Source organism: Anolis sagrei, chromosome 2 (assembly GCF_037176765.1).
Source record: "Anolis sagrei isolate rAnoSag1 chromosome 2, rAnoSag1.mat, whole genome shotgun sequence".
NCBI lineage: Eukaryota > Metazoa > Chordata > Lepidosauria > Squamata > Dactyloidae > Anolis > Anolis sagrei.
In genome coordinates, this window is record NC_090022.1 from 96118646 (window position 1) to 96129922 (window position 11277).

The window sequence follows — 11277 nt, forward strand, 5'->3', positions numbered from 1 at the left end:
TGTGTAATGTATTTGTAGTGTTTTTGCTGTGCTTATCCATTTTAATTGTTTTGTAACCCACCTAGAGCCATGCGGAAAGGCAGGTAAGAAATAAAATTATTTTTGTTTTTTTTATTTTGGAGTTGGCAAAGTTGTGATCCTGGATTCACAAGCAAAAGGCATATGCTTACAACCAAATCCAAGAACTTGCTTTGAGTCAGCTTGAATGCACTGTCTATCAACACAGGTGCTCACTTCTGATGTCCCCTGTCTTTCTTAATTTCAAGAATATAATTTTGTGAGTATGCAGAGTTAAGCTCCAGGATCCAATCCTGGATGGGGATGCCATACTGCTTTAAATAACCTGGCTGAATGGGGGAGTATATATATTAATCTCTATCCACTTGGGTTCGCTATCCGGCAGCAGACAAGGTATTGGGAGGACCACACTTGCAATAACCTGACCCTCACCAACAGTCTACTGGGCTTGAATATAAATATTTGAAGGTTAGTGATTGGGAAAGAAGATGTATTTTATCATCCACTTCTTAGTAGTCTCCTTGATATGAATTTGTTTAGCAATAGTGTTGGGGTCTGTCTGCCTTGTTCTGCTGGGACACTTCAACATTCATTTTAAGGCAATCTGTCTAGAAGAGCTCAATACTTTATGAGTATGTCCCAAATAAGGATCTAGATTCTGTACTTGGTGGGATAATGGTCACCCAGGCACGGAAGAACTTTCCTCACTCCTGTTGTTGCAGAGAGATCACTATCTGGTAGGATTTAGACTCACTGCGACTCAGAGCCTGTGCAGGGGTGTGCCAATGAAGGTGGCTTGCTGCAGGGAACTTATGACTCATGATAGCTCCTGGGGAATTTCCTGTTGCCTCAGCTGATGAGCCTTTCAAACCACTGGTTGGCCTTTGCAATGAAGAAATGGCTACTGTGGTAAAGACTATGCTTCTGAACTTCTGAACTTACCTTCCCAGAGTGGTCCTAAGTGAGTTAGCTGATTTGCTTGGGAGCAATGACACGAGTGAGGGGAAGGTTGGAGCATTGAAGGTGAAAAACTCCAAAGAGATTCGACCATAGACTAGAGCCTGTTGGAAGGCCTACTACATGACTGTGATGAAATGATGTGCCTCTACCACTATTTCTTCTGCAGAGTGTGTCTCTTAAGGACGCCTGCACCTGCTCTACAAAAAGAGAATACAAAATGAAGTATTTGCAAGACACTTGGCGGGCAGAATCACTCATATCTACTTTGACACAGTTGCAGTGATTGATACAATCCAGTTTATGTAATCTTGGCTCCTGCTTGTTGTGTGTTGCTGCATATCTTTCTCTTTGTGCAGCCTAGGTATGTGGACAAGATCTTTGGTGAGGTAAAAATCATTACATATGTTTTGAACCCATGATTTTTCTGGCCCATTAAAGCAACAGCAGGAAGTGGATAAAGGGGAAAGAGACAGTGAATGCCTCACTGCAGCAAGGCAGGTATGCCTAAGAAGCTGTAGTGAGACCTCGAAAAACATCTCCTTGAACTCCTGCATATTATAAACACAGTTACTGACCAGTTTTCAATATCTATTTTTGGGCAACCTTCTGGAGCATACCATGGCCTCAAAGGGGGAGATGAGAGATTTATTTTCCCCATCTAAAATTCAGTGTGGCCATCAGTAAAATGCAAAATAAACAAAGATGTATAAAACAGATAGGAAAATGTTAAAATGAAAGACATTTTAAAATAAATAAAAATATTGAATTATTTGAAATGTGATTTAACCACAGTTCTATAAAAATGGCTTTGGACAAAGAGGGCAAACAATGAATAAGCATTACATTGGATATGCAGAGGCCAAGAAATCATAAAAAGTGAAAGGCTAGAATATTTCAGTCATACAATGAGAACTGAAAATATAACTAGGAATATTCAAGGTAAAACAAATTGGATAAGAAGTATGACAAGAGGACAACCTAAGGAGTATGGTTTCCAAGCAATATAATGTTTTGTTGATAAGGTCCTAGCTCAAGTCCTTGCCAAACATACTTCAGATGCTGAAGGACACTTGAGTCACAAAGAAAAGCTTCTGAAAATATGAAAACCTGGACCAGTTTGTGTGTGAAAATATAGTATTTCAGATAACCTAAAATGGCAAGCCATGTTATCCTTTCCACTCTGAGATTGCTGTAATGCATGAGTCACTATCTTCCTCTCTAAACATGAATTATTAAAAAGATTTTTGAGGTGAAATGTTTACTTTCAATTGTTTGTTATCTCAAAGCCAATAAAAATAAAAGTTATAGAAATCTATGTTGTCAGTTTTCTAATAATAACAACATCAATAGTAATAGTTTCATTTCTTGCCTTCCTCTCCTCACGGCTCAAGACGGTTTACAGCATTACTAAAACATAACAAACATATAAACAAACCCCTCAACCTCTGAGGCTGCCTGCCACAGATGTGGGTGAAATGTCAGGAGAGAATGTTTCTGGAACATTGCTATACAGCTCGGAAAACTCCCAGCAACCCAGACACATAATCATTTTAAAACACTCCATAAAATACATGTATTAAAACCTACCTCCATAAAATATGTATCAAAACAAAAACACGGCATACAGTGGAGTTTAAATTTTACCATTTAAACTGTTTGGGATATACTCTGTCATTTTCATTTTCTTGGTTTTATGGATTTGCACTAAACAACATATGTCATTGAACTGGCCTAAATTCAACATTATGCACTATGCAAATAGACATTCACACCTGCCTGTGACACTCCACATATTTGTTCCAGAGGGTTCCCCAACACAGAGGAATTCAATCTGTCAGCAGCTTCTGTTCCGCTGATGGAAGGATGCTAGATACAAGTTCCTGTTTTTGCACTTTTTGTTTTAATTTTAAGTAAATGCATGCAATCGTACATAATTCTTATCCAACTGTGTTTCTTTTCTATGGGTTTTACGAAAGAGCTGCATGCTAGATTGTATCCAAGAAAATTTGCAATGGTAATGCTGAAAAATTATTCTAAGGCCTAACAGACCATATTTATTTACTTCACAGTCAGCAATTTGAGGGAGGGGGATCTTCAATCACTGCCAATAATTTTTTGTTTATTGTTTGGCAATCACACTGAGGACACGCAAGAAAAACACTCTCTTTTTGTCATTACTATCACTATGACATCTCCTACTGTTTCTGCCGATACAAAAACCTGTTAACTGACTCGGCTTTTGGGATCACACCACTATTTTTGCGAGAGTTCAGCCAAGTATGCTTTTGGCATGGCATGAGAACAACAATGATTGATGGCAGCCAGAATCTGCTTATGGAGCAGTAAGATTCTCTTCCTACCTATTATTTGTAAAAGAGGAGGCAGCAGCAAAGGCCCTTTCCAGCCATTGACCAAATGAGAAGTGGAACATCCTAAGCCACCGCCACCACAGGGATCGGACTGGAGAGTGGTGAATTTGCTGGTCTTGGCACACCAGTGCCTTAGATGGCCACCTTTATAGACTAATACCAGGGCCTGTCCTGCTAAATTCTATGCAAGAGTGTTAATTAAGCCTACTTCTCCTTTTTCCTTGTATTCTATTTTTTTCTTTTGCTCCAAACTGTGGAGATATAACTAGATTACATAATGACCTCTGGCACACCATTTCCTTGAGTCATTCTCTTCCTTGGCCATTAGTCCTAGTGTTCAACTTTCCCTCCCTCATAACATAAGTCACTCATCTCAACTGCTGTAAATATTTACAGAACTCTCTCTAAATCTAACTCTGAGAAGTCTTTGGGTGTGGAGGAGGGCTCAGTTGCCTGCCTCCTCTTTACTTTTCCTCAAGACTTGTGTCCATCTACCTTTCCTTCTGTGTCTATAAGTCAAGCCATTTGTCCATCCACTGTAGTTCTGCCCACTTCGATTTCTACTGGCTTTCCTGTTTTTCAGACAGGGGTCTTCCCTGGCACTACTTCAAGATATTAGGAATGGAAACTGGGACTTTCTGTTGAAGCATACAACCACACTTTCTCACGTATAATGCTTTTTCACCTAGCATCCTCTCCCGTTTACCTCCTTGCCCATCGGTTCCCTGTTCTTTAGCTTCACAAAATTCTAGAACCTCCTCTATACCCTACAATTTGTCTTGATTTAGCAGGGTCAGTCCTATCATGCTTCTTTTTCAGCTGCTTTTAAAATATCCCTGTTTCTTTCCACCCGCCATTCCACAGGAAAGCGCAGAACAGAATTATGTTGTTCCCAATAGACTTAGGCAAAAGTAAACTGCTGTAGCCTCTTCCCCATTAGTAGTGTTTGCTATCTTGACTGCTCTCTTATGTTGCTTGGCCACATCCTAGTTTTCTTCTGTAAAATGTTGGAGGGCATGTCCAGTATTCTCTTTGTGGAAAGTTTTATTCCCAGACAAATGAGCAACTTCTCCCAACACCGAATCTGAATTACAAGCTGTTTTTCCCCTGAGCAACGGAACATTCTGGCCCATTAATCAGCTCAGCCAATTAGTGTCAGAGGCCTCACTTCCACAAGTACAAAATAATATAGATTATAGGTGCATTCAATAATTGGGGATATGCAACGGAGACCTGATGTTGAAATGAGTAATGGGGAGACTTGTAATGACAACCAGTGTACATTTATGCCTGCCACCTCTATACATAAGAGGTGTGTTGGAATATTATAAGGAGAAGAGACCTAAACAGAAATTTATTTATTCATTGTCTCAGGAACAAACCAAACAGTTGTATATATATATATTTAAAAAAAAACGAAAACACAAAGTTTGAAAACTTGGCATTCTGTTACATGTCCTTTGACCAGTAGCTGGCCACTTGGAGTGCCTCTGGTGTTACTGTAAGAAGGTCCTCCATTGTGCATGTGGCGGGGCTCAGACTGCATTGCAATAGGTGGTCTGTGGTTTGCCTTTCTCCACGCTCACATGTCATGGACTTCACTTTGTAGCCCCATTTCTTGAGGTTGGCTCTGCATCTCGTGGTGCCAGAGCGCAGTCTGTTCAGCACCTTCCAAGTTGCCCAGTTTTCTGTGTCAAGGGAGTCTCTCATTTGGTATCAGCCATTGTTTGAGGTTCTGGGTTTTAGCCCGCCGCTTTTGGACTCTTGCTTGCTGAGGTGTTCCAGCTAATGTCTCTGTAGTTTTTGATTTAAGGCATTGGCGTGCTGGCTGATATCCGAACAGGTGATGGGCCGGAGCTGTCACTGCCTTGGTCCTTTCTCTATTGGTTGCTACTTCCCGGCAGATGTCAGGTGGTGCAATACTGACTAAACAGTGTAATTTCTTCAGTGGTGTAGGGCGCAGACACTTTGTGATAATTCGACATGTCTTGTTAAGAGCCACATCCACTGTTTTAGCGCAGTGAGATGTGTTCCACACTGGGCATGCATACTCAGCAGCAGAATAGCAAAGTGCAAGGGCAGATGTCTTCACTGTATCTGGTTGTGATCCCCAGGTTGTGCCAGTCAGATTTCGTATGATATTGTTTCTAGTGCCCACTTTTTGGTTGATATTCAGGCAGTGTTCTTTGTAGGTCAGAGAACGGTCCAGGGTAACTCCCAGGTAATTGGGTGTGGTGTAGTGCTCCAGTGGGATTCCTTCCCATGTAATCCCCAGAGCTCGAGATGCTTAAGATGAAAAGCACACATTTGTGTTTTAGATGGATTAGGAATCAGCTGGCTTTTCCTGTAATAGGCAGTAAGAGTACCTAGAGCTTTGGAGAGCTTCTGATCAACCATCTCAAAGCTCCCTGCTTGAGCGGTAATGGCACGATCGTCAGCGTAGATGAAACTTGCTGTCCCTTCTGGCAATGGCTGGTCATTTGTGTAAATGTTGAGCATTGATGGAGCAAGCACGCTCCCCTGAGGCAGGCCGTTCTTCTGTTTTCACCATCTGCTTCTTTGGCCCTTGAACTCAACAAAGAAGCTCCTGTTTTGTAGCAGATTTCCTGTGAGGTGGGTGAGGTGGTAGTCCTTTGTGATATTATACGTTTTTCTCAGGAGAAGGTGATGATTTACAGTGTCATAAGCTGCTGAGAGGTCTAAGAAGACAGCTCCTGTAATCTGCTGCTTTTCAAAGCCATCTTCTATGTGCTGAGTCAAGTTCAACACTTGTGATGTGCAGCTTTTGCCTTTCCTGAAGCCAGCTTGCTGTGGAATCAGACATGAGCTTTAATGTGTTAGAACCAGTGACAAAAATAAGTTTTTTGTTTTGAAGTATAAGCAGGCTCTTAGGTCTATAGCTAATGGTTAGACCCAACTAGTGTTGACTCATTGAATTAATGGCAATTTGATAAAACAACATTTATATAAGTTTCATTGATTCAGCCAAGCTATTATATCAGGATAACAACTGGATTTAGCCTTTGTAGACAAATCCTATGCTTGCGTACTAAGAAGGAAGTCTTATTGAAATCACTAAGATATTCCAGGAGTATTAAGAGGGTTGCAGCCTTACATAAGGGAAATAAAATGATGGAAACTAGATTTGAAGGGAGAGAGAAGGAATTTGAAGACAAGCAAAGAAAGAAACGAAACTTAGTAGAGGCCAAACCTTGTCTTGGTCTTACTAGTATCAGATTAATAATTATCAGAATGATAGAGTTGGATCCAGAGAGTCATCTACCATAGTACTAATGAAGAATCCATAACTAAGGCAGTCTTGATGGGTGGCAGATTTACGTTTTCTCGTACCAGATTCGACTTGAGAAACTGCAAGTTCCCTCTAGTGTGAGAGAATTGGCTGTCTGCAAAGACAATGTCCAAAGGATGCCTGCATGTTTTGATATTTTACCATCCTTGTGTAAAGCTTCTCTCGTGTCCCCGCATAGGGAGGAGGAGCTGACAGAGGGAGCGCATCCATGATCTCCCCGGATTCGAACTTCCGGCCTGTCGGTGTTCAGTGCTGCCGACACAAGGGTTTAACACATTGCATCACCGGGGGCTTCACAGATTTACTAATATATCAATTACAGTTCATGAATATTTGCCTTATTTTTTAAAAACAAGAGGAACTGAAAATAGTGAGTTCTGTTCACAAATATAATGTACACAAGAGAGCTGGATATAATTACTGTCCTTTTAAAAGACGTGTATAACGACCCGGCTAAATCAGATCCGGCATTGCTGGAACCAATTAGTTAAAAAACGAATAAATCAATTCCACCTATCTGGCACCATTTATAAAGAATCTAGCTGATCGATCACAATCGCTGGAGACCAAATTATAAAGATCTATTCAGATCACTAATCAATGCTGCCACCATTAGTTTCTTCAAAACTGATTAAAGTTACTTTGGAAATCTTCAAGTATAGAGGGACACTTGAGTCAGGTTTAGATGAACAATAAATAACAAAGTTTATTATATAGAACGGGTACAAGTGCTTCAATATCTTGGCTGTTACAGAAAGTTGTGTCTTAAAAGCGTGATGGTTACAAGCATGGTTCTAGCTTTGTTACAAAAGAGTTTCTTCTCTCCCTCCAAAACAAAACAAGAATCCCAACAGGACTGTGTCTCTGCCAGAGATCCTTCAGTAGCCCAGATAAATCTAGCCTGATTCTATCCAGCTACTACCCAGCTAACCTTCTATTAGCTGTAAGTTTGCTTTAGCTACCTTCCTAGCAAACTCCTGGCAAACTTAGGCCTTTTTTCCCTAACTCTAACACCACTCCACTCCTAAACTCTCTTTCTCTTCAAACCCTAAACTACCAACTCCTCTCTAAAACTTAAAATGCTCCTTTTTCCCCTCTCAGTTCCTCCTAAACTCCGCCCCCTTTTTCTCCACCAATCCCAGCCATTCCCTGCTCTGCACTACACTAAAATGGCCGTCAAGGCTTCGCCTTGCCCACATCCTATCTGTTAAAAGGTAAGCACAGCGTGCATAAACAAAAGCAAGAAACTGGCATCTATAACTGAAACAAAAATCTACCTCCCCAAAAAGTCAATAGGTACTCCAAATTTTAAAATGTAAATAGTTGGAGTCATATTTATATCTGATTAATCAGAAATGACCATCTATCTATCCAGTCAGTTTCCATGATTCCTGAAAGGTACAATCAATCATCTCTCCCTATGCACTGGCCCAATAGATGATTTTAATCTAGAAAATTTTCAAGTAATATAAAATGATTCTTATTGTGAGGTTTTGTTTTATAATTATACATTCCTAACTAGTATCCATATAGGATGCACTTAGTCTGGAGTGGACCATGGGATTTTGGCACCTTAAGTGAAATAGATGCTTCTTCCTCTTTTTTCACAAACAGATGAAGCCAAGTGGTTTTGGTACTTGAAACTAAGCAGATGCCTCTTCATTTCATACAGGTGAAGTCAATGGGTCTGGCATTTGAATGTTAGTTCAAACCATAGAAGGACTAGAGGGTAGACCATGAAACCAATATGGAATGGCATTATCTTCCTAAGCTTAACCACTGCTTCGTGCTCCTCTGTGCTCTGTTGCTTCACTCAGTGTAACAGCAGGGCATGCTTATGCCTTAATGTGTAAGCCCTGGCACCAGTTGCTTCACAAGTCATGAAATCCTAAGACTTTTTTGAAGAGTCAGTTTGCACACCCCATTTTGTTTAATATATCCCAATACCTGCAGGATCAGTAACCACAGTTTTAACTATCCAACAAAATATGTCTTCTTTTGTTGCTCTAGGAAATTCTATGATATACTTCAACCAGAGAGTACCATAGAATCACCTGAGAGGACCTAGAAAATTCCTAGAGGCAATACCTCTAGGAATTTTCTAAGTCCTCCACAGAGACTCTATAGTAACTTCATTTGGAAGTCATTTCTTTTGGTAGTTGCTATTATCCATGGTTTCCTATTTCCACAATAAGTTTAAGAAAGTATCGCACATGAATATACTTGAATATACCATGAAAATGCTTCAGGTTTTTCCATATTGTTTTTGAATGATATCCAAAACTTCAATTGAAGAGCACCATTCAGAACACTGTGCAATGAAAAAATGGCAAACAGTTGAAATGCTATGACAAGATAATAGAAATGCTTTATGAAGAATCCAGCAGAGAGCTAATTGGTTTAATTAAGGAGGAGAAAGCTTCTGAAGCAGTTTTTAGGGATGAAATCATAGGCACACAAATAACTTTAATGTGCAGAAGTGTTCTGAAAACAACAACCAATATACAATGGAGAAACGTTACTGGTTTGTTTATATTTGGTACGTATTGAATAATTAACAAAATCTGTAATTATGAATTGCATTCTAAAAAACCAAGTGTGTCAGTACATTCAGGGATGTAGTTAAGTCACACATGTGTGTCTAACAGCAGCAACACATGACTGGGTTCAGTTTACATTGAAGCAAAAGTTCATCCTCTCAGCATCAGCATTCTTAATTATATTAAGGCAGGTTTGTGCTGGGAACTAAAGCAAGGGTCATCCCCAGATGTTAGACCGAACCTCACAGCTATACTGGACAGGGGCCATAGGAGTTGGAATCTAAAAGTACTTTTGTCTAAGGATGGTATTCTATGGGGGGGGGGGGAGCAGGGGGATTCATCTTCATATCGCAGCATTTGATTCCATTATGTTGGTAAGGAAACAGATGATATTTTAATGCAAGAGGATTGCTGATGAGAAAAAGAGCATTGAGGGTGGCGGTGGAAACCTGCCTCTTAGCTCACTCTAAAGCAAAGAGCACAGCTGCAGGGGGCAGAGCAGCCTTTAATAGCCTGCAGCTCCGCCCCTGTCAACCACTTCCACCAAGTCTGGCCTCCTTAATGAGAGCATTCAACACACACACACACACAACTTGGTTGCTTCACTACATCGGCTATTGCTGCAAGTAATGACAGTGTGAATAAATTGTCAATATTTGCTTGAGATAGTGCTTGCAGTTCTGGAGGGACTCTTAATTTTTTGCATCTCATAGACTTAGCATGGGGATTTGGTTAACCAGTTAAAATTCATGAGTAAACCAGTTTTTTTTTAAAAAAAAATTGAAACATTTCAGGGGGGGGGGTTGAACCCCTAACCCCCCCCCCCCTTCACTACAGGCCTGAAGCCTGAACATCTCAAATTTAATATGTCTACTAAGAGGATGCTAAAACTGTGCACCTCAAGCTACTTAGTTTTTAATTGCATTTTAATTAAATGCTTTTGAAAGTTGCCGAGTCATTTTCAGCCATGAGGTGATAGATTTTTCCAGCCATTGCATAGGTTTGTAGTCAATACATTTTGAAGACAAAGTGGAATAGTTCAAGGGAGAGAGTTAATGGATTGCACACTCCGCACTGTTGTGTTACCAGTTGTCTGATTGAGCTTCAAGGCTTCAATTAAAGGCTTTGAATCTATACAAATTTGAAAACGTCTATCTGAGGGACAGAGTAATAGGGATCTTCCCTCCCTCCTGGTGTGAAATAGTTATCCATTATGGGCATAGGTTTGGTGCATGATGACATCAAGTATACTGAGAGTCTCAACAGATGAGGTGAGGAGCACATTTGGTACTTACTGCAGTCCTTCATGAGCCTCAAGATGGCCTACAGCTTGTTTTATAAGTAACATTGTTCTAGGTAACTAGAAAAGTAGAGAAATGGGTGCCACAAGAAAACTCTCTTAATACTTTCAGATTTGTTTCTTTGTTTTGAGATGCAAAGGCTTTGCTTTCCACTATTTCACCTTTCCTTCAGGACTGGCAAGCTTTAGACAATTAAGAGCACGCATAATGTCATTTTGGGTAGATGGCACTTGTAAAATCTTCATCCTTTAATTTTGCTCTTTGTTGTCTTGGATTAATGAGTCTTACCTTTCTATTTCTTTTATCTGCAATATGAGTCTGAGACAAGTTACTCTTGGGTCTGACACCATTGTTCCTCTGCCCAAAGTTGCAAATACCCGTACATCTTGGTTCAGAATTCTAGAACCAATAACAATTCCAGGCTTTCTCTAACTTTGAAGAGTGAGGTGTCAACTGACATTATTACTGAAGAACTGCATACTTCCATATGAACTTGCCTGTGTTTTGAGATCCTTAGAGCGAGGCCATCTTTCAGTTTTATTATCATTTGAGACACACTTGATGGGAATGCACAAGGGGGCTTTCCCAGTGGTCACTTCCATGCTCTGCAAATCTCTTTCTTTAGAAGCTAGGATAGTCACTTCCTTTGCTTTCCTTCAGTGGACGATATGGATTGTTGCTGGAACAGAGAATAGACTTGTAAATGTTTGCTTCCACCATTTCAGTCATTTTATTTACGTTTCCACTGTGAATCTGGAAACAGAACAGAATACAGTACC